Here is a 22,893-nt window from a genome sequence, read left to right on the forward strand (position 1 = left end):
CCGTCTTACTTTCGATTTTAATGAAACGAAACTCAAGGGGAAAATACGGAGGTGCGGAGCGCTGAGCCGATTTTTTTTCATAGTGAGGACGGACGATAGGCTGACGTCTACTTTATAATGCTTTGCGATCTACCCACACTGCTTTCGCGATCGACTGGTAGATCGCGATCGACTGGTAGATCGTGATCGACGTATTGAGCACCCCTGCAGTAAAGTATACCAGAACTTACATGAGATGATGACATGCTTTGTCTGACTATTCCAGGAGTCTGTCGAAAGAAAACTCCAGAAATGCTGTTGATTGTTTGAAGAAGAGTTTCTCTATTTCGGTTTTCAAGACTGTCTTTAGGTTGCCCTGAAGAGTTATCTCTTATGAAAAAATGTTATCCAAAATAAGACTGGAGAAACAGAGCTGCGTGTACTTAAAATGAATTATGACATGCAGGCCAGATTCTGTCCCAAACACACACAAACAAACAATGAAACCTTCACCGTTCATTCAGATGCAGCAGCGCTATCTTTGGGGCTCCACTCCCGCCTTGACCTTCTGTCCTTTGCGTCTCCTGCTTTGTGCACTCGTCTGAGTCTGACACCTTCACCAGCTCCTCTCTCTCTTACACACACACACCTGATCCACCGCCATCCTCTTCCACTCCCTTATTTTTCACCCCCGTCCGTTCACTTTCCTCCCCCCTTGGCTCAGCGGCCCAGCAGATCATCTCCCCAGCTGCAGGTGCCCAGGCCGGGGCCCTGTCTGTTTTCATTCCCCTCCTGGAGGACAAGTAATTTGGGGGAGAGAGAGGGAGCGCAGATGACCACTGGCTCCTGACCTTTTCTCCCTCAATTTAACTCCTCTCCGCCATGCCCGCCGAATGTGGCAATCAAGCTAGGCAGAAGTGACACCCTCATCTGAGCGTGGCCGGGCCCCGCACACAATCACGGTGTCACTTTCAATCTATATGCGAGGGCTGCGGGCAAGTAGTAGTGCTGGAATAAGGGACAGTGGAGGTAAGGGAGGACGGGGATCAAACGCAGGCTTATACATGTTAGCATACTAGCAGCAGCGCAAGAACTTGTGACTGGTGTAGCTACATAATTCATCGTAATATCAAAACAGAGTATAAAACACGGACGTAGTCTCAATGATGTCACCCAGGTTTATGGAAAGACCCCAGGACGTCTGCCAAACATGGAAGCTGTCTTTGAATGGCGGCTGGACCTGGTATTGCGGCGTCACATGATGCCATTGGGCCCATAATTATTTTTCCAATAAGCTGATAGAAATGTTTTTTATTGATACATCAACTTTCCAACGCTTTTAAAAATCTTACTCTTTAAATGAAAGTTGTAAAATGCTATTAAAGTCAAAATGCCGAGCTATTTCAAGAGACACGACAATCACAGCACAGAAAAGAAACGCACAGAAATACAGCTTGTAGTTATTTGAACAAACAAATAAAGTGCAGCATCAAGCAGCAGAAATAAACAATGAAGGACTCACTCATGAATGCCAACTGTGTTCAAACATTAGGTCTAACAACAGCATTGTTGGCCTTGGAGACTTGGGGAGCTACATGGCACTCCTCCCATTAGCTGTACTTCAGACCTTTTCTTTTCCAGCTGCGTGCACGTCTGTTGTATTAAAATAAATAGTTCGAGAGTTGGGATGCTGCTGGCTCTCATGTTACATATGACCTCAGTTTCTCTTCAACCAGAAGATACCGTCTTCTTCTCTTCCCTCTTGATATAAACCATCCATCTCCATCTCTTCCACACGTGGATGAACAAATTACATTAGCCAGGAGAGGGAAGATATTATTTTCATGGACCTGCTCGATATCAGGAAGCTTCATGACTGTTAACAAACAACAAGGAATGCAAAAGTGGGTGTGAAATACAACAAAACATAGAACGCAGGTGAACATGTGTAGGGACATGAGTCTCCATGTAACAGACCGACTAAGAAGTTTAGGATCATGGGAAGAGGGGCTTGCTTTGGTAAGTTAGCGGAGTAGCTGCAGTCAATCCTCAGCAGGTCACGGAGTCTGCTGGAACAAAGGGTGGAGGGTTGGAGACAAAGTAGGCGCCGGTTGTGGATTATAGTTTGTTGATAGCATGGAAATGTGATAGAGAAGTGCTTATTGGTTTTCCACTTCCTCTTTTGAGAGCAATTTGTCAGAGAGTGTCAGCCAGGGAGAAGAAACCGAGAGGAAAATAGCTTGAATAATACTCTGCAAAAAAAATATTTAAAGAGTGAAACAACAGGAAGTCTCCACAACTTCTCAAACTTATCCCTAGGAATCTGATAGGTGACTATCGTAAATTGTTACCTGTTCATTTAATTTTTGTCGATAGACATTTTGAATCCTGTTGACTATTTCTTCATGAAAGACTCAAAGGGGGTTACTTAAAGCACATTTTAGAATTGATATGTGCATTTGCCACCTCTTAAAACTTACTAATCTTTTTTTTTCCTCACACCTGTACCACACTTTTACATGTTTGAAGCGTTCTAAATGACTAATAGAAAGACAAAGTGCAGTTTATCACTTGCAGTAAAACAGGCTGTAAAGACTGACACGTTATCCTTGAGACAACACTAAAGAGGGTCAGGTGTTTTTCTTTGTCACTTACAGCCTCAGATGATTGTTCTATGTGCCTGACAACCTTATAGAAAGGATGCTTACAGAGAGACACCTTTTTCCATTAAAAAGGACATTTTATTTCTAACCAGAAACAGTTGTGACTTCACTCTTTTCAATGCCACCAGACTCCATTAAGAAAAACAGCAATTTTACCTCATGGTACAATAAAATTGCTGGATTACGTGCTTTCGCTCGTTTTTTAAAAATCTTTAAAAATGTAATAATACTCGGAATGTTGGCAACCAAAAACAGTGGATAAGAAGTTGGTCTTGGCCATTGCAGTTTCATATTTGTTTAAATTCAGTAAGCCTGAGATATGACTCCAACCGGGCTTCATCCTGTAGCAACTCCTGGACAAGGCGGCGATATTCCCCATATTGTTGTCTCCTACCGACATCCTCCTTGCTCCGTGTCTGATCGAGCCGTGATAGTGGGGCCGTCATTATGAAGCTTGTCATACAGACAAAGTAGGAGGGCGAGAATATTATGATTGATGCTCATAGTAAAGAGAACAGATCATCTCAAATATTATAAAACATGCAGTAAAAAATAACGGAGCCGTGTCGTTCATAGAGCAGCCGTTTTCAACGAACTGTTGTCCTGGAGACAGGACGGACGTGAAGCGCTTTTCTTCTCAGCGCACAAACGCTTCATGCACACACTCCCGAGTGCACAGCTAGCACTTTTCTGCTCAGAAAAAATGTTAGGTAGATACGGGGCCTATATGCTCTTTTCCCAGAGCACTGGAGAGCAGCCTGCCCCTGGCAGCCCTGCAGCGATCTGCCCCCCAGAAGGCTTCCAGAGAGCTGGCCAATCGGAAGAAAGTGGGCACATGATGAGGGCGGCCTTAAAGAGACAGCACCCAAAACAAACCACTTCAAGCAGAGGCCGTAATGATGGCGTTTACAGAGAGAGTTTTTTTTAGATGCAAATCATGCAAAGCTCTTCTTAAGGTTTCACAGACTGACAACATGAACGTGAAAAATGAGGATAATAAAGAGTGATATAACTGATGTTTTTAATTATAATGGTCTTTGGAGGGATCCTTTCTGTAACTAAAATAATACACTGTGCCTGTCAATGACAAATGCAATAACTTAAGTTTAATCTACTTTGATCCAGTGCATTTGCCTGTTTAAGTGTCGCTGCTGATGTCTGTTTACTTTTTTGATTGATGTTAAGTAAAATTAATGTCTTTTTCTAGACTTATGAATTCAAAGACTCTCAAAGAAATGCCAAAAATACGTTTCTCACTACTGTTCATCAGGTCGAGTCTTCGAGTCAGTGCGGAGAGGGCCCGAGAATGAAAATCTTAATGATGATCCGCCTCCGAGGGGGACATTATCATCTGAAAGGATCCAGGTATTGTGCGACTCATCCCCTCTGTGCTGAAAATGAAATTGTCTGATGTGCAAGATTTACCTTTGCGGCGCTGTGGCCCCTGGATGGACACTGAGGGTCACAGGAGCCACGTGTCATCTGCTGGCACCGCCGGGGTGTCTCCAATTTACACACAGAGTCGCTCTGCATTTCAAAGAAGCCCCGGCGACGGCCTCCTGTTCGCGATCGCTATCTGGGCCCCACGGAGGGAAGATTAGGGCAAGCTTGAAAAACTGCTAACCACGACCAACACCCCCCTTTTTAACACCCGCAACACATTTACATTTTCATTTTCATATTAGATTCTCCTCCTGTGCTCGGCCCTGCATGTCACCACCGTTTCCTTTTTCTTCCTCCTTCCCTGGATCACAACAGCTTTCTGCCTCATGCACACAAGTATAAGGCTTATATTATTGAGGAATTGAAATGAATCAAGGATGAAAATGATGCACTCAAAGGCTACGAATAGAATATTTCATTACTGCTGATTGCCCTTAAACTGATCCTGAACAGATTCTGATCCTTTTCAAGGATCTGTGGAAATATATACTGGTATTTGTACAAAAAGTCTTTCAAAGGTCAGGTGACTTTAACACTTTAAGTACAAGGTGCACTCATTGGATCATCTGTACAAAAACAGTACAAGTCATCAGTATTGTGAAGTTTTCCGAAGAGTGTAGTCCTTGTTTGGTAGACATCAGAATCAGTATCTAAACCTTTGACTTGCCCCCCCGGGACAAATAAAGTTTAACACACTAGGAATTTAACTTCAGTAGACTGTGCACTCTGTACAAATGTATATATTAAAAAATAACAATTAGCTAAATATATAAACGGGTAATAAAAGACTAATATGTACAAGACTAAAGAAGATAATAGTGCAGTGGTGTGTAGTGCAAAAGGATGATGAAGTAAAAATGAGGTAGTTATCTTTACAGTATTTACACAAAGTGTGCGTAGAGGAACATTTAAATTAAATAATATATGTACATTCACAGTGAGACTTTAGCTCCAGAGCGCTTTATCAGCGACAGGTCTGTTTAGCGTTCATCAGAGAGACAGCCGGAGGGAAGAACCTTTTCTTATGACGGGTTGTTTTGGCGTACACTGATCGGTCACGCCTGCCTGAGTTTGAACAGTTTGTGTCCAGGGTGTGAGGGGTCTGAGGTGATGCTCCGTTGCAGTCTGTGTCTGTCCAGTTTGGAGACATATCTGTTATATTTCTTGTTTTGTGTTTGCAGCACAATTACAGTTCAACTGATTGTTTAAAAACAGAGCATTAACCATTTCGAGTTTATAGATGGAGATGTTATTCAACCCGTTTCTGCTCAGGTTGAAATGTTGTCCTTTAATTTTAGAAAATACCTGATAAATGTTTTCCGAGCACAAGGCTTACATTTAGCATTATTGCCTGAGAACTACGCACATTATAAGACATGGGATGTACTCTCAGTGACATCATCTATCTGTTCCAACGAGGCATTTGGATGCCTAAAGATGGCTCATTATGGAAATGTTGATTCTGCATAAGTGGTGGCGGCTCAGGATCCATGTGCGCCCAATTATGCCAAATGCCCTTCTTACATGGGATGGTTCAAAACAATGGCAGAGACAGAAAACTACTCCCACAGGTCCTGTGAAAACAGGCAGTAACTTTAAGTCAATATCAGGTATGTCCAGCTGATGGGGACTTAAGCCACAGCCCACCCGCCTGTCAAGTCTCCTCAGCTGTGCATCGGATTATGTATAAATGTTTTCCTTCAAAAAATCTAAACCGATGGGTTATAAAATGTGCAAATGTTGTGTGCTGATAAAGAAATTAGCGCAAATTGTTGTTGGTGGGTCTTAAGGATAGAACCGATAAGAAACACAGGTTAAAAATACATAAAATACTTTTTCAATAACATTTTCAATGAACATGAATCTGTGTTTAAGCCTACACAAAACCACTCTGTAACATGTATTCTTGAGTCTCAACAAAGAGGATTTGTAATGTTATTGGCCTTGTAAAACATGTTGGTCAAACTGTAGTTTTCTCTTCCTGCAGCTCACCTTCGTCCCTCCTTCAGAAAAGAAAAAGAAGTTTTGGGGTAAAGCTCATTCAGCTCATTCTTGCCTTCAAACCTTCATCTTACTGCCGCTGTGTTTCTGTCTCGTTTTCCCAGCAGCCCCTGCCTCTCAGCTAATGGAATAATTAATGAAACTTTTGATGTAAAACAAATAATGGAGTTATTGGCTGCGCTGCTTTCAAGTATTTCATCTTTCAGAGCGAGGAGAGTGTTTGAGTGAGAACATAAATAGATCAAAGAAAAAAGAAAACACATTCAAAAAGTATCGTGAAATTAAACGAGCTCCAGATAAAGTTCACACACGCTCACAAGAGCCGGAGAGTCGTTTCTGTGAGTTGAAGAGCGAGCCCAGCCGTTGTAAACTCATGATCTGAAGTTTTCACACTTGAAAGGAAAAGAGAGTAACTCGAAGAAAACTGAGTAGGACATGAGAGATGACAACTTTTCTCGATGCTCTACTCAGTGAGACATGTTCCCGTGCAGAGTGATAACAAGTTAAAATGCAAAGACGGAGAAAATGAGTGACTCCGTGCCCCTGAAAATCTGCAGCTCTGTCGGCTATTCTCGCATCCTCCAGCCGGCGTACCCTGCTCCCCCTCTGAGAGAGACGGGATGCAAATAAAGGCCGGTGAATCCTCTGCTCGGTATGCCTCTCTGTCTCTCTGCCAGACGTTGTTTACTCTCTCTGCGGGGAGATCTCATTCAGAGCGACGCTGAATAGACTTAAATAGTCGGCAGACGGGTGAGTGTGGTAGGGAGACACAGACTGGGTGAGACAGGAGGAGATGAGGGGGGGAAGCAGGATGAGAAAGAGAGCCCAAGCTGTGGCCTGACTCAACTGCAGATCCCTTCACACCTTCCCTTCTTAATAACAAGTCAGCACAAAAAAGACAGCAGAAGGATATGTGCACCCTGAAGAAGGAAAGTAAACACGACGCTCCAGCGTCTCAACTTTCTATACAGTACACTGTACTGAATTAAGTTGCACTGTGCCGCATGTAAAGAAGTAGAACATTTGTAAACCTGCACCTCGTGACCGAAAGTGTCAGAGACTGGGGACTAAACTTCCTGAGTCACCCTGGGTGTTGAATCAGCAAAATCTGAGACCTAACGCCGTCCCTCTTTCATAAATTTTTGCTTGTTTTAAGTTTTTTTATTTATTTATTTATTTATTATTATTTTTATATATTTTGGGGGGGGGGGGCAAACACCTCTGTTCCTTGGAAGGACAATAATGCAGACGGGACAGGAAAAGATAAAATAGTCCCCTCCAGCACATGCAGGCAGAAGTAGTTTTATAATATTCAGTGTTTAACTGCACAACAGCTGCTTTCATAGACAACTAGGAAATCAGAACCTATAATTATGAATAACGTTAATTACTGCTGGTCAAGGATGATGCGTTTGTTTACTTCCTGTCAAAGAGGTCAGGAACATGACGAATCTGAGAAGGACATGTTGTGACTCAATCAGTAGGCTATTGTGTGTGTCCGAGTCATGTGAGCCCAAATACTGCCCCTCAGTCATTGGTCCAAACTTCCTGCCTGAGCAGAGCATGTCCTTTCAATATTCAGCAGTTCAGAAAACCAGCAGCTACAGTATCTGACATCAGCTGGAAAATCTTGTGATCACTGAAGGTCTGAAATAAGTGCTTTTTTTTTTGTATCTCATTAAATGCATGGTATTTTGTCCCTTCAGGCTCACCGTAGATGGTCGTCCTCAGTAGTCACGGTGATGTCAAAGAAGCACACTGTCTCATTTCACTTCAACAAACTCAGGCAGCTCAGCTGACGAGTCCAGAGTCATATCCAGTCATATGTTAGGGTTAGGGTCAAATGCTTTGAACCTTTAAAACATTTTTAAAGGCTCAAAGCATTTGCAACATGCAACTCAAAATGTAATTAATTGTGATTCACTATTGAGAGGCACGAATAAACACTTGAATCGTTTGACAGCCCTACAAATAACTTTGTAAATGAATGAGAACAAATCCTTAATATATAAAATGACCGCTAAAGGAAGGCCACATTCTGCAAAGATAAACAAAATGAAATCAACATGTGCACAATTTATTAGCTAAACCTAAATAATCATCTCCGCCTCCAACATACTTTGATCATACCTGAAATGACCATAAGCACGCACACACACACACACACACACACACATGAAAGCCAGCTGTCAGTGGATGTGTTTGTGCTTGAGTTAGACCTGGGATCAGCGCTCCAGAAGAGAAGAGAGATGGTACGACGCGGAGGAAAGGAAGGCAGCAGAGAGAGAGAGAGAGAGAGGGTGGGAGGGAGGAAAGGGGGAGAGCTTGATTTTACATTTTGTGCATGTTGTCGGCACACAGCTGACCTTCAGCACAGACACGCTCGGCTGCGTAACAACGGCGAAATGAGAGACGTTCCAAAGGACTACATGAAATGGCCCACATGCTTTAAAGTCGTTCAATTAGATTATCCTTTACATTTTCTTGCTCGTGTGCAATCAAGGGACAGATACAAAGAGCCGGCAACAAGCAAACATCACACATACATATATGCTCCAGAGCACACACAGGGAGGGGAGAGAGAGAGAGAGAGAGGAGGGGATGGACTGAAAGAGAGAGAACAGATGCTGCAGGAAGTTATTACTGGACAGAAGCAGTGATGTTACAAGAAAAGTGACTAGTTACAGGGTCATGTTTTTATCTGAAGCTGTGTTACTTGAAGAGCGGCTCATGTTTAATCAGAACAAAATATCAGAAATATTAAGGATATTATAGAAGCATATTCTCTAAATTGGACATCTTTATTACAAATGTAAATCTTTGTTATTGTACGAAAAACCTTCATTATGCTTGTGTCATTGTGTGTACTTATCGCCTCATAGAATCATCACTGGATAAATTGGTTCATAGCCGTTTTCACACATGCGCAGAACTCCTGAAAATGTATCAGATTTTTGCCGGATGAGTTGCATGTGCACGAACACACAGTTTAGTTTAGTTTCACTTTGAACACGTCATAAAAAAAAAAATAAATAAAAAAAAAAAAATAGAGATTAGAGCGAAATGTAACAAATGAAATGTACATGTCTGAAAATGAGAGGGAAAAAGAATAATCCCACACCTTCTCCATTAATTCATACATTTTCTATTTATCTAAGTTTTTAAGGAATGTATGTTCATATATGAAATGTAAATATTGTAAAAATGTTATACTGTATTCCCATATAAGTACAGTATATTAAAGAAACATTACAAAATTCTTAAACGCGACATCATCTAGAATTGCCAGCCGTGTTAGTAAACTTTGTACAAAATGTCGGGGTGCGTCGCTGTGTGAATACAGCTGGTGATGTTCAGTAGAATTCACCATAAGAGAGTGGGCTTGGTGATGAAGGTTATATAAAGTGAATTGTACTTGACTGGTCTGATCTTTGTGCAGAGGATAGGTAAATCCTGCTCTTTTCTTCCTGCCAGCATTTTTTTTTTTTTTTTTGCCACTCATTCCTTACGTCCATTTACACATAGAACTGATATAAAAGGCAAACTGTCATTAGTGCCAGACTCTGCCAATTCATTCACAATTTTAGATTTCCGCGCACACTTTTTTTCTATTTTCCCTCCTTTTTCAGATTTGCTATGTTTGTATCCATTGCAAACTTTGACTACAGGAATTAAACATTACAAGCTGAGGGAAATGGAAAATGGCTATCTGCCTGAAGTCTGTGAGATGCAGCTGAAGTTTGTATCTGGTTTTATGATCTAATCAATGATCTTTCCAAAGGCAGTGTTCTTCTCTTACATGTCACTACATGTTTCCTGCGATGGCTTCTTTTCCTTCTCTGCTTTGTTTGCTGCCGACACGCTCCCCAGCCTGCAGCCTGTCAGGAGGATGGTCACTCTGATAGCAGCTCATCGCACATTAACATTCAGCTCTGCAACTTTGGTCTTATACACCTACATGCATCTGTCTGTGTGCGTGCATGTGTGTGTGTGGTGCAGGGGGTCTACTTTCAGGGGATTTGCAGTAATTATATGACAAAACGCTGGCGAGTCTCTCCGGGTGCTGAGCAGAGGCTCACGGGTCAGGGGACCGAGCACTCTGGGCCGGGTAATTTGTAAATGTCATTCAGGTGGAGTCCTCTGTCAGCCAACAGGGAGGGGGGAGGAGCAGGGAGGAGGGGGGGAGGGGAGGGGAGGGCTGCAGTGGTCTTTTCTCATGTAGATTATTCTACAACAGATGCGGAGTCCGTCCTCTGTGTTTGTGTGCAGAAATGATCAGAGATTTCCTGATCTATGCAGAACATGTTTGACATTTTACATGTTTAGTGACGTGACTCTTTTTCCTCAGGTTCTTTAAAACAGTAGAAATATTGTTTTTAATTGATTAGTTCATTTCAGAAATGTATCAATTTTGTTGAGCAAAAATATCCTTTGGGGGTTCAAGCTTAATTCCATGGTGTTATATCACTATATTAAAATGACAGACTTTGTAAATATATATTTACATAATTGACAAAAAACAAAGCAATAAAGGAACAATGTCAAAATTAGTGACTCGTGACTTACTCAAGGAAGAAGTGACGTGGACCTTTGATAAACACGGTTGAAAAAAGGTATTTATAATAGTTATAATTCTCAAAAATATCATTTAAATACAACAAACATCTGGAGGATTGTTGCTTATAATGATTAATTTCTTCTGCTTCTCTTTCTGAATCTTTTTTTTCTAAATCTTCATTCTCCGACTCTCCTTCTTATTCATCTGACTCTGAAATCAAAAACACTATGTAATACGTCTATTGAAAAAAAAACCAAAAAACACTCATTTTAATACATGGCAATGATACAATTACAATAGGTGGACATGATCAGCCTTTCAAACTTTCTAACTGCTTTACAGATCATCCAGCTCCCCATCGCTCACTTTATTGTGCTGAAATTGTGATATTAATTGCACCTTAGATCCAGAATAAGAAATGTAAGCATGAGTGACATAGTCAAGACTGTTATTGTGAGTGCTTCGAATGGAAATGTTGCTCTGTTTCTTCTTCAGTATGTTCATGTTTTCCTGCGCTTGTTGCTGTGCACGTGTTTATATTACTTGACTTCTTAGTATCCAGATGCGACAGCCTCTCTGATTAGACCTTTGATAACCCAGCCATCTTCTCCGCCATCCTGCCTGCATAAAGTGTTTCTCTTCTGTTTGACTTCATCAGTGCAGTGCGGGCTGACATTTTCCACTGATGCACCATCACCATTATGTTTGAAAGGGACGTCTCATTTTCCCCCATAAGTGGCCAATCAGCGTTACCTCAGAGCAAAAAAAATGCTTTCATGCTCGTCTTTTCCTCCAAATAGATCCTCCAACTACAAAGCTTCAGCTGTGTTAGGGAGAATATTCTGCGGGTCAAAGAGATGCTGATTGATATGAAGTTTAACGGGTGTGTTTATTAGGATGGGTCGCAGAATTCCCTTTAAATTTGAAGAGCTCCATCAGCGTCCAAACAATGTGGGCACTCTTACGAGGTTTAACCATGTGCCCTTTTTAGCAGTCACTTCTCAAGGTAGGTGTGCGTGTGTGTGCGTGTGTGCGCGCGTGTGTGTGTGTGTGTGTGTCTTTTTTTGTGGGAGATTTATAAAAACTATCTATGGTGGGTTCATGGCTGCAAGGGTCAGATAACATCCTCTTTACTTCAATGCATTGTTAAGAGTCTTTAACTGGTTATGAATCAGACAGTTCTTCGAATGAACCATTAAAAGGAACAAAATGTCACTCTGACACTTAGTGTATCAAAAATTGTGTTTAGCTAGCTCTGCATGTGTCTGTAAAGCTTTCTGCGTTCTAACCTCTCTCCATGTTTCAAAAGCATCTCCAACATTGATCCTAGTTTGAGCAGCTTTCTGCTGCTGGAGCTTATTAGAAACATGCAGAGGCTTTTTAGCTCGGGTACAATCACTTCAATCTGAAGCAGTTCCCCTGCCCGCTTCCATCGCTGCAACACCTGTTGACCTGATAACTGCTCTCATATCTGGCAAACCCAGGGGCGTCCAAAATGGCCTTCAAAGCCCCGCCTACCTTCTCTGGTCCAAACAAATCCGGAGCATTCAGGAGCAGAATCTAAAGTTAGGAGGAGGACATACTGGATGCTGCATTGTTGTCAAGAGAAGCCAGCACTTTAACACATTCATTAGATATCTTACAGGTTGGTCCATTAACTAATCATAAAACCTTGTAAGGTGTTGTGATTTCACTGTTTTCACACGCACTGCAAAGACTCCAATCTAAGAAGTGGTTTAGTCTAATTCCTTGACAAAACTTTCTCATTACATGAAATGTAAGCCTCATTTATCTGAAATGAGATGTAACAGCCACAGTATGAGATTTAATGTCCTTTTGATAGAGTCACAAGTAAATGTGCATTGGCACCAAATGTTACGCATTACAAGCAATTCAGGTTGTGTTTTTATCTGGACCTTTCAGGTGAATGAGGCATATATCAGGTGTAATAGGATTTTTACCAGGCTTGTCGTAAAAAAGAACAGATTGCTGTTATGCCTCCCCATCACCGACAACAGGCATTTGTTGATAGGCCCACGGGGGTTGTTGTGAAAAGCCAAAGATCAGGTGACGGGGTACAGTCATATTACTCCATTACTTACACGACTCTGCTAGCGTCCGTAGTTTGGTGTGCGAGGGATTCAATATTTATTTCATTTAAACCTGAGAGATATCTTGGGTCAGATGAGTGTCTGCACCTGGTAAAGCTGCTAAACATGAGACCACAATGACACTAATAATGTTACAGCCTGAAGTTAGTTGCAGTATGTTGTGAGTATCTGTATAGATGAACCCTCTGCTTCTTCCTCTCCCAAGATCCATCCTTTCGCCTCTTCCGTCTGTTAGCCTCAAGCTAACTGACAGCTAATGCTGTGAGCGCTTCTCGCTTGCTGCCAAACTTCAAAATGTACTTTTATATGCACGGGACTCGGCCAATATAAAGTAGTAGTTGTAGCACTACTTTATGGTAGACAATGTACATATTGTTGCTTTGAGGAGGCAAAAATAAAATCATTTATTAACATCAGTAAAAGTGAAGCAGAGTTTTCCAAAACTAAATTAAGATGAAACAAAGGAGAGAAGACAGGAATTTAAGAGGCAAAGTAGCTTTGTTGCCAGCATAGTAAACTTCTCTATCCAATTTTAATATTACACTACCCCATTCAAAACAAATAAATAAACAGTTTCCACAGGTCATAGAACAATGCGTTTTGAAAAGGCACACACTGTGAGAAGACTATTTAAACAGATTCTTTAATTGTTATCTAAAGCAAGAGGCCACTACTTTATCATTTTCATAATCTGCAACATACACGTGCTATTTGAGTTAGCGTCCGGGATAGTGTTTCAAACTTAAATTAATGTTTTCTATTCAGTCTGCACACGAGAAATTCCTATTTTGCAAACAAACTGAGTTCATTCTGGTTGTCTGAGATTTCTTCAAACAGCATTAAAAGGGAGCCAATTCTTTACCAAGTGTGTGGAAGGACAAATAAACAGTGTGACATAAATTTCCTGCAGCGGTTGCAGCATTCAGTGGTGACTTTTATAGCTGCAGAGTGAGAGGAGAGCTGCTATCAGACTATTGGGCTTTATTACAGTGGGTATAATAGGGCTGGCTGGAGAGTTTTATACGTTTCTGTCTCGCTGAGCGCCATCGCATCTCTCCATTCTCCGCCGCTCTGATTGTTGCAGCGGCAGGTTGTCTGTGATAGGCTATTGTGCCCGCTCTCCAAAAACCCTTCACCTCAGCCTCGACGCCTCCTCTTCTCTCTTCTCCAGACGCTGCTGATTTTCAGAGACCTCCTCCCCCTCCCCCATGCCTCACTCACGCCCTACCCTTTCTCCCCGTCTGAATAAAGAACTCTATCTATCAGAGCCAGGCCAAGACTCAATCTCTCGCCCGCTCTCCGGCCTTCGATCAACTATCTTGGAAAACAGGGGCTTATAGAGCCGAGGCATATGCGAGGGCTGCCGTGATTACTTTTTAGATCTACAACAGGAAACGTTACACACACACACACACATCTTTACCCTGACTGTCTAAATCCCACCTCCACATACAGACCCCATATAATCCCCTTAGCCATATAAATACACCTGTTAAGTGACTTCAACACGGTTAAAAATCGTCTTTATGATTGCAGACAGTCTGACTGTTTCATTCGGTTCCAGATCTCAATTCAAGCTTTTCTTCACCGTTCCATAATGTGGAAATATTCAGCTGGTGTGCATCCTTCTTCCTGAATATTCTAACATTTCACTTACAACTATTCAAAATAAAGGTTATTCAAGACAACGGACAGTAGAAACCGGTAAAGATAGCTCTGTATCTCCAGTGTTATTCTGTCAAATGTGTATTGTGAGACTTAGTAATAAAGTCTTTGTCAAATAGCATCTGTTTCATTGGGTTAGGTTTTCTCACTCTCAGTGGGCTTCTCCTTTGCTTTATTATTAACACACACACACACACACACACACACACACACACACACACACACACACACACACACACACACACACACACACACACACACACACACACACACACACACACACACACACACACACACACACACACACACACACACACACACACACACACACACACACACACACACACACACACACACACACACACACACACACACACACACACACACACACACACACACACACACACACACGTTTGGTTTGTGCGCTAATAGGTCAGCCAGAAGAAGTTGCAATAAAAACTATAGCTAAAAGGGGGAATGTCACCACTTACAGTGGGACAAACTTCTGTCAATAAATCAATTCTTGTCTGTTGCTTGTATACTGAGATGAGGACAGTTGTCCAACTAAATGGTCTTATCAAGCGATAACCGTGGCGCTGAAGGGGTTACAAATACAGCCATGCTAAATGCAATAAGTAGCTTCAAATTGGTGAGGCAAGCTGTGAAATTGAAAAAGGCCAAGTAAGTTACAAAAAGCCTTAAACGGCCTCAGAAGATTATGACCACTTGAATTAACTCTCCTTTAATTAGATCACTGCAGGTATGAAGGTAAACGCTCGTGAAGCAGACAATAACTGAGCACTATTTTTTTTTAGCTCCATCGATCGCACGAGAGGAAACATTGACTTCCTCACTTGCCGTGTTTGGTTTCAGATCGCTGCGATAGAAAGATTGTCTACAAAAAAGAGAGAGGGAGGCAGATATGGGGAGGTGTGTAGTTTTAAGCCGGGCAGGGCTCAGTGGTTTGCCCGAGTCCCCTCTTCACACTGCAGGCCTGACTGCAGCCCAATATGGTAAGAACTTAATGCCACCAGGGACCCAGCCCATTTGAATGCTCTGGTTTCCTTTATCACAGGCACAAGTGGTGCAGAAAAATTGCTGGGGATTAATTCTGGAGGCCTCGCAAATACACACAGCCGGGATCAGTGCTTACAGCTTCCTCAGAGGTGGCACGCTTTAAAAAGTGGGGACGCTTTTATAAACGGTGGGATGGGCCTTTCCATTGAAGCTTCGCCTTTTTGTGGGGCTGAAGGGGGGTGCCCGCTTTGCTAATGCAACTTAAAATGGTGTTATAAGACATAATAGCATACATGTAAAATGTGATAAGGGAATTAAGGCTTTTTCGGCACTCCCCAAAACCAGAGTTTCCACTGAGTTTCCCGAATGTAGAGAGTTTTATCGCCTTGTTGGCTGTGAACTGTGCTATGCTAGTGTATATCACCTTCAAATACAGTGTGAGGCAGGATTTGGGCGGGGAAGATAGGATGGAGTGCAGTTGTAAGGAGGTTTTTCTTTAGCAGCTGCACTTCTTTAACCGAGTCTATCAACAACACAAAGACAAGAGCGCAGAAGTCAGACGGCAGCAGAGCCGGACCTTTCCTGGACGTGAGCTCAGACTGAGGGCTTTTCAGAATAAGAACTCCACTTTGGACTGGTTCAGGATCAGCTGAAGACATAAAAGACAGTAGGTTAGTAAAGTGGTTTAAACTAAACTGCAATAGAAATGAATCCTCCTGCAGACATTTTTTTTTCCTTTCGCTTTGTGATGTAATTTTCTGGAGTAACATCAAATCATCTCACCAGAAGCTTCACATCGTGAGCTAAAAAGCATTTTAATAAAAGGGCCTAAAGGGGATTCCTCTTAGATTTGCCATTTTTCCATCATCTGCCTCTTTAAAGCTGAAATTTCAGTACAACATATGAAGCCAGAATTGACCATATTTTGGGAAGACGGAGTTAGGGAGGAGCGATGGAATTGGTTTCCAAAGATATAGAGCCTGATGGCTGCTCAGTTTGTTGGCTGGTAAAGCTGATTAACTGTTTTTTTTTTTCAACAGAAGGGGATCCTGTGGGAGCTGCTCGGAGTTGTTATGACAAAAAAAGCTAAAAGAGCTTGTGGAAGCAAGTGCCCACCCCCGCAGTAACCGTTCTACATCACAAGGGGCGGCTGATCGAACAGTCTTCTCGTCACTGAGGCAGTCATCTTCCCTGCAGGAGAATTCAGCAACAATCCTTGTTCAATGAACTGTCAGCAATAAATCAATGAATGACAAACACTGAATGAGCTAACAAGCTAGGTATAGTGAGCACAGACACAGATAGCTGCTAATAAGCACTAAGATATAGAGTAATGTGAGGAGTGTAAAAATTTCAGACTTGAAATATCTCAAACAGCAGCACAAATCGAGCCCAGATGTTAAGTTTAATTAGCTGAGGTGAAACCGGAACAACAGCGAGAAGCCTCCACCTGTCACTCAAATAGACCACGCCCCTATTTACACATACCTTAGAGCAGGGTTTCTTAACCATGGGGCCGCGGCCCTTCGAAGGGCCGCGAGCGCCACCAGCAGGGCCGCGAGGGGATAATATGTTTGCATCTGTGGGCCGTAAGGGCCGTGATCGTTGGCCGGCAATATACTCTCCGACCACCAGAGGCAGTATCATCATTTAGAAGTAGGCCTACATCACGAGAAGGAGAAGAATATTTAGCTTAACGTCGATGGAGAAGTTTCAACTCTGCTAGGTGACTACCCTGAGGCCCCGTTTACACGGAGACGCCATGACAGAAACGCATCGAAACGACCGCACTCCGGATTCGAAGTCCAGACCGTCTACACGGCAGGTCTTGCCTGAGTGAAAACGATGTAGTTGTCACGCCCGGCCAGTAGTGGGCAGTGGAACTTTACAGCGCGACACTCAGCAGTATAACCACTTCCTCCACAACATCCTCCTCAGCGGCTAGTTCTCCCAGGTCTTAACTAAATGCTGCGTATGGTCGAAAGGGTAAAGGTTGAACTATTTGCCGCAAGTATTCGTTGCTCTTTTGGCGGCGACATACATGATGTATGATATCAAGGTTCTGTTTTAAGAGACTATACAACGCCAATAGCTGCTGAAGCACATAACCGCCGCCATTGTTGTTTGTTGTCGACTACTGCGCATGTCCAAATGTTTCGTCTTACTGTCACAGCGTCTCCGTGTAAACGGGGCCTGAATCTGAATGGAAACGTAATGGAGAGGTTCTTAAAACGAACATATAATGACGGCAACGGGGGCAGCGCTACACAAAACAGAATGCTCTTTAATTTCACCAAATCTACCTAACTTCACTAATTTTATTGCTTTTGTTGCTAAGTTTATATTGGGTTACTTATTTGACAAACATGCAGTAAAACATGGTTTTATATGAGCAAAATTAATTAAATGATCTTAACTTGAGCAAGGTTTTATGCATAATTAGCCTATGTATAGGTTGGTATATTGATTAAAAAACATACAAATGAAGAACAGTATTCATTATTACAACATAGTGACACAAATAGCTATTAAATAACAATGACCGCAAATGCCCTGAAAATGTTGGGCCCCAAGGTCAAAAAGGTTAAGAAACCCTGCCTTAGAGTCTAATATGACTTCAACAAATTGGTGTGCTAAATATTCACATCCATACAGTTCTCATGGAGAAAATGAGCTACAGAGAGTTTTTTTCCATCAGGCTGTAAGCATAGTGTACACTGTATTTTACAATGGGACTCTATGGGGTTTGGCTCACTTTTAGAGAGATCCTCGAGTGGACACTCAAAGAACTGCACATTTTGGAAACTTTTTTTTTTTAATCCCTGGAGATTACTGATGGTTAAAACTTGTCTGTGCGCTTTTCTGTTCTTTTTGTCTAAATGTGAGTATAGTTACTCCAGATGTTATAAAACTGATATCTTGCTGTAATTGCATTTACATTAAAGATGACCCAGATCTGATTGTTCGATCGGTGTCTCTAAAAATTAAAATAACGCATCCACACACATACCCCGACTCTGACCGTTGTAGCAGTCTGATGGTAATATACTACCAACACACGGTTGCCCTTCTGGTGGAGTGCACTTTGAGCACCAGTCTACACCACACAGCCGAGCTATCATGAGACCAGTCAGCATGATGCACACACACATTCACACAAACGCACAGTTCAATAAACACAGACAATCATTCCCTCCCCCATCGCTCTCTTTTACACACATACACACACACGCACGCGCGCACACACACACACACACTGAGGGCAATCAGCATGGGCATTCCCCTTCCCTTAATGCTGATGACACCGTTTCCATTTCTGTGGAGACAGTGCTCTGCAGCCGTGGCGATATGGATTCTTATGGCCGACACACTCCATCGGCCAGCGGCTTGCTCCCAGCCACATAGCTTTGTTTATGTGGAGAACCATATCAAAGTGAATTACTATTGAGAGGTAGCTAAATCAAATATGTGGTGTGAGCAGAGAAGAAAAAAAAACATCAAGTTTCCCATTTCAAAGTCGTTTGCCCTTGAATGTTGTTCTAAAGCTGTTAATAATGAGTGCTTTTTATGATGTAATACGACGCCACGGACATCCAGAGCTCAGCTCCCCTGAGGTGAAAGATATGGAAGTGGACAGACTCAGTAACCATCAAGGAAGGCATAATTTCACTCAACTCCACCACACCGTGTTACCTGTGCACTAGATAAAAGGTCACGTTCAAATACAATTTGTACCTGCTGCACAGTTGACACTTAGAGAGAAATGAGAGTTAAAAATAGCTGTTCTGTGCAAATAAGCAGAAGGGAAGGATAGAAACACAGGTAATGTTGCTGTTTTGAGGTCTCTATTATAACGGTAGGTTACAATAAACATAAAAAGCACATTTAACAAGACCAAATGTTTCCCAAATAAAGCATCCTGCCTGTACATGGTGATCAAAGTTTTTTTTTTTATCAGTATGAAATCTGTTTTAAATACATGTGGATAACCAGATGTATTGATTGGTGCCAATGACATGAATAAATTCATCAGAGCTCACTAAACTGATCATGAAATCTAGTCCAGAAAGTTGAGCCCTGCTGTTAGTGCCTACATATCCCAGGATGCATTTCATTGGCAAGTGCTTTAAGGAAGTTACCAACCCTTCCTAGAAACTGCAAGCAGAGTAACAAAATATGGGCAAAAAACAGCCATCTAACTATTCCTAAATAGCACAATGTAAAAGTCATTGTACAGCATTTCACGGAATGATGACTGATCCAAATACATTTAAAAAAAAAACCACTGCTATATAAGTAAATATATCTGTCTCAGCTGTCATCTCCTATCAAGAGAAGACAGGAATTAAGGGGGAGACCCACCTCTGGAATCTCCAAACAGGATGTAACAACTGAATGGAAAATATTCAAAGTCGCCATTGCATTGTCATCTTTTGACTGGTGAGCCGCTGTTATCAAGTTTGACCTTTTGAACATCAGCGAGTTAGGGTTTAACATAACAACGTGGCCCGCTCTATGTGGAACAAACACTGAACAAGCTAAAAAGAAAGGTATGGTGAGCACAGAGAAACTGATTACTGCCAATAAGTGCTTAAAGATCAGACATATTGAATTGTGTGCAAGAACAATAAACCACACAGCAAGGCAGATTGTTTTTGTCTGATATTTAAAGGCACATTTCAAAAAGGCTTAAACATCACAAACATGACCCAAAGGTTAAGATCAGGGACACCCATAGCAGATAACTAGAGGCTCCCACCTGTCACTCAAGGAGGCCACGCCCCTAATGATGCACAGTTTTAAGCCTTAATATTCATGAATCAAGATAAATCTATGAAATTCACTCGTGTGTTTCCAGTTTTCAGAGCTACCACAACAGATTTTGTAGCATTATTTCACACGTTTAACATGAGGTTTGGCTGTAATCTGTCACCTATTACGATGTTTCCCACAACGAGCAACCACGGCCTTCCTCCTGTTTTTACCTGCCAAATATCAAACAAGTAAGATAGCGGGGTCTCTTTGCGACCCCTCAAACAGTCCCTTCCTGCGCTAAATACGGCATAAAAGAGGAGGCCATTAGCTCATGATACACAATCCTCCCCAACTGGCGGGAAATTAGTGTCAGCGGGACAGCTCGCGCACTGCAAGCCTCAAAACAATGGATGGGCCTCGACTGAATTAAAGCTTCATAAATCACAAGGTGTTTAAGAACGCAACGCATGTGGTGGCTCGCCTCAACGTGAAGAAACCAGAGGGGGAAGAGATGGAACGCAGATGGAGGGGTGTCACAGTGTGATGAGTTTAGGGTGTGTGTGTGTGTGTGTGTGTGTGTGTAGCATCAGTATAGCAATAAAGAAGGAGGAGAGCTTCTTCTCGTTTCCTAATGTGAATCAGAATAAGTGCAGCATATAACACCATGGTGCAATGCTACAGGTTCACCTGTGCCGGCTGACGGTGCCTCACCATCAGAAAACCAGGCAGCCAAAACGTGAAAGAGTCAAACTTTTTAAGCCCACAAAGTTCTTCATTCAAAATAGAAGATCCTGATAATGCAAACAGATCAGGCTTTCAAACATACTGTTTAAAAGAGCCTATAGCATTTTCCAAAGCCTGCCCCAGCTGTAACCAAGCAGCCGTCAGTGAGGATCTTTCCCTCTCTTTACTTAATTCCTCTTACCTGAGAGACAGAGTTGTTCTTTAGCCACGTGGTTCTTTAGATCAAAGCGATGAGTGGCTCCTGGTCTTCAGAAAGCCCTTGCTTTACTGTTTTGATGAGACGGTTCAGATCCATGTTTACAGCTGTCTGTTTTCCACTAGAGATCCTGCCGACAACGACAAGTTTCTGTTGAATAAAGCAAAAAAAAAAAAAAAGCGTCTGCAGAGTGGAATGAATGATCGATGCAAGTGAGCCCAGAACAAAGGAAGAGTCAGCTTTTTATAAACAACGACACTGCGAGGTCAGAGAGATGGTGAGTGACTCAGTATCTTTTAACTGAATAAAAACAAAAGCATCTTAGAAGACAACAGAGCGAGTAAGGCTATATGTCATCACGTTCATTGTGACTAAGCAGGAGATGGTGGGGAAAAAATTTTTTTTCTTTCTCTGCAAATAAAATTGATGAAACAGGAGGAAGGAACTTCTACATGAGCGGATCATGGTCACCTTTATCAGTCTGGATTGAACATAACAGCTGAGTACATCCTATAATCAGATCAGTCTAAATCTTGATTTCTATTTAACCAACTGGTATGAAGTCAGCTCTTTAGTTTAAAATCACATGTGGTTTTAATTGAGGAGTACCCAAAAAGACTTTCAAGTTAAACAAGTTAAAAGACATGTTTTAATTTATTTCCATTGCAAAAAAAATGTTTCATCTTAAAAGGAAAGCACTAAGTTGTTGAGAATGTTTGGCCTTTCTTTGAGCTTTCTAGAGCCGTTTTCACGTTATGCACTCCTGAAAATATCTAGATAATTTTAGGATGAGTGCTCCATATATTTACCTGATTTATAGAGGGAGAACATCCCTGTAAGAAAGGAGAGAGGGTAAGATGTGACGTAAAAAAAAAAAAGGACACAGAAGTAGCAGACAAATTATGGTATTACAAGAATATTTGCCTTTATAGCAATGCTACATGTATTTCAATGGAATCACATACAGTAAACAAAGACAAGAGTAAAGAACAACATACTGGCAAACAGAAAACGTAATGCAGGAATTTAACAAAGTGTGCAGAGATCGTAGTGTTCATGTGCAGACATTCATACGCACCGTGCAGCAGTTACAGTATACAAACGTCACTCCCTCTCCTCTTGGCTCGAGGTCAGTTCACAGGCTAATATCCTGCTGAGTTCTCACATCAGCTCACTTGGACTTGCAGCGGAAAAAACACCAGGGGTTCTGGCAGGAGAAACTCTTGAAGTGAAGTCCGAGTTTGCGTTCACAAAGTTCCACCTGGAGTTTTCTGCAAGTGTGAAAGCCCTAAAAGGGAACTGTCCCATTGCTCAGCTCACATGCTTTGAGCATGTCCTCAAAACTTGGTATTTGACTCTAAAATATATTCATTAATTATACACTCTAACTATGAGTTACTGTTACAGCTGTATGTTTCCCTTTACTATTTGTCCCTTCTCCCGTTGTTGCGTCCAGCCCAGGTGAAGTCACTAATTGCCCAACGAGGCGCACCTGGTCTCAGAGCCGAAAAGACCGGAGCTTCAGCAGAGAGGAGGCATTTAGAGTACTGACTGCTGTGCCTCTCAGCCAGGGATTGTGTGTGTGTTTTTGTTTCATTATATTAGTTTAAAAATTTGAAACAAAACCACACACAAAAAAACGTTGTTTTAACGATGTTATTTTAATAGTAATATGATTCCAGCGGTTTGGCTTTGGTTTGGTGTTTAGTTTATTTCAATTGATCATGTGTGGTTTGTTGTTAGCTTCATGAGGCTGCCTTA

General features: G+C 41.9%; 1 long non-coding RNA gene across 6 annotated transcripts in view; it reads right to left on the reverse strand.

Moving 5' to 3' along the window:
• The window catches only part of LOC306830928, a 131,751-nt gene extending 109,092 nt beyond the window's left edge, over window positions 1-22,659 (reverse strand). For 2 of the 6 annotated variants that reach the window (XR_013780031.1, XR_013780032.1), the window contains exons 1-2: window positions 22,211-22,659; window positions 21,118-21,282 (exon numbers count right to left, since the gene is read on the reverse strand). This is a non-coding gene — a long non-coding RNA (uncharacterized lncRNA). Of the gene's footprint in view, window positions 1-1,531; window positions 1,856-14,839; window positions 16,087-16,553; window positions 16,629-21,117; window positions 21,283-22,210 lie in introns of those variants that run through there. The other 4 variants (XR_013780036.1, XR_013780035.1, XR_013780033.1 and 1 more) reach the window with 4 other exon arrangements.
• Window positions 22,660-22,893: the final 234 nt, after the last annotated feature.

Source organism: Symphodus melops, assembly GCF_947650265.1.
Source record: "Symphodus melops genome assembly, chromosome: 10".
NCBI classification, from domain to species: Eukaryota; Metazoa; Chordata; class Actinopteri; order Labriformes; family Labridae; genus Symphodus; species Symphodus melops.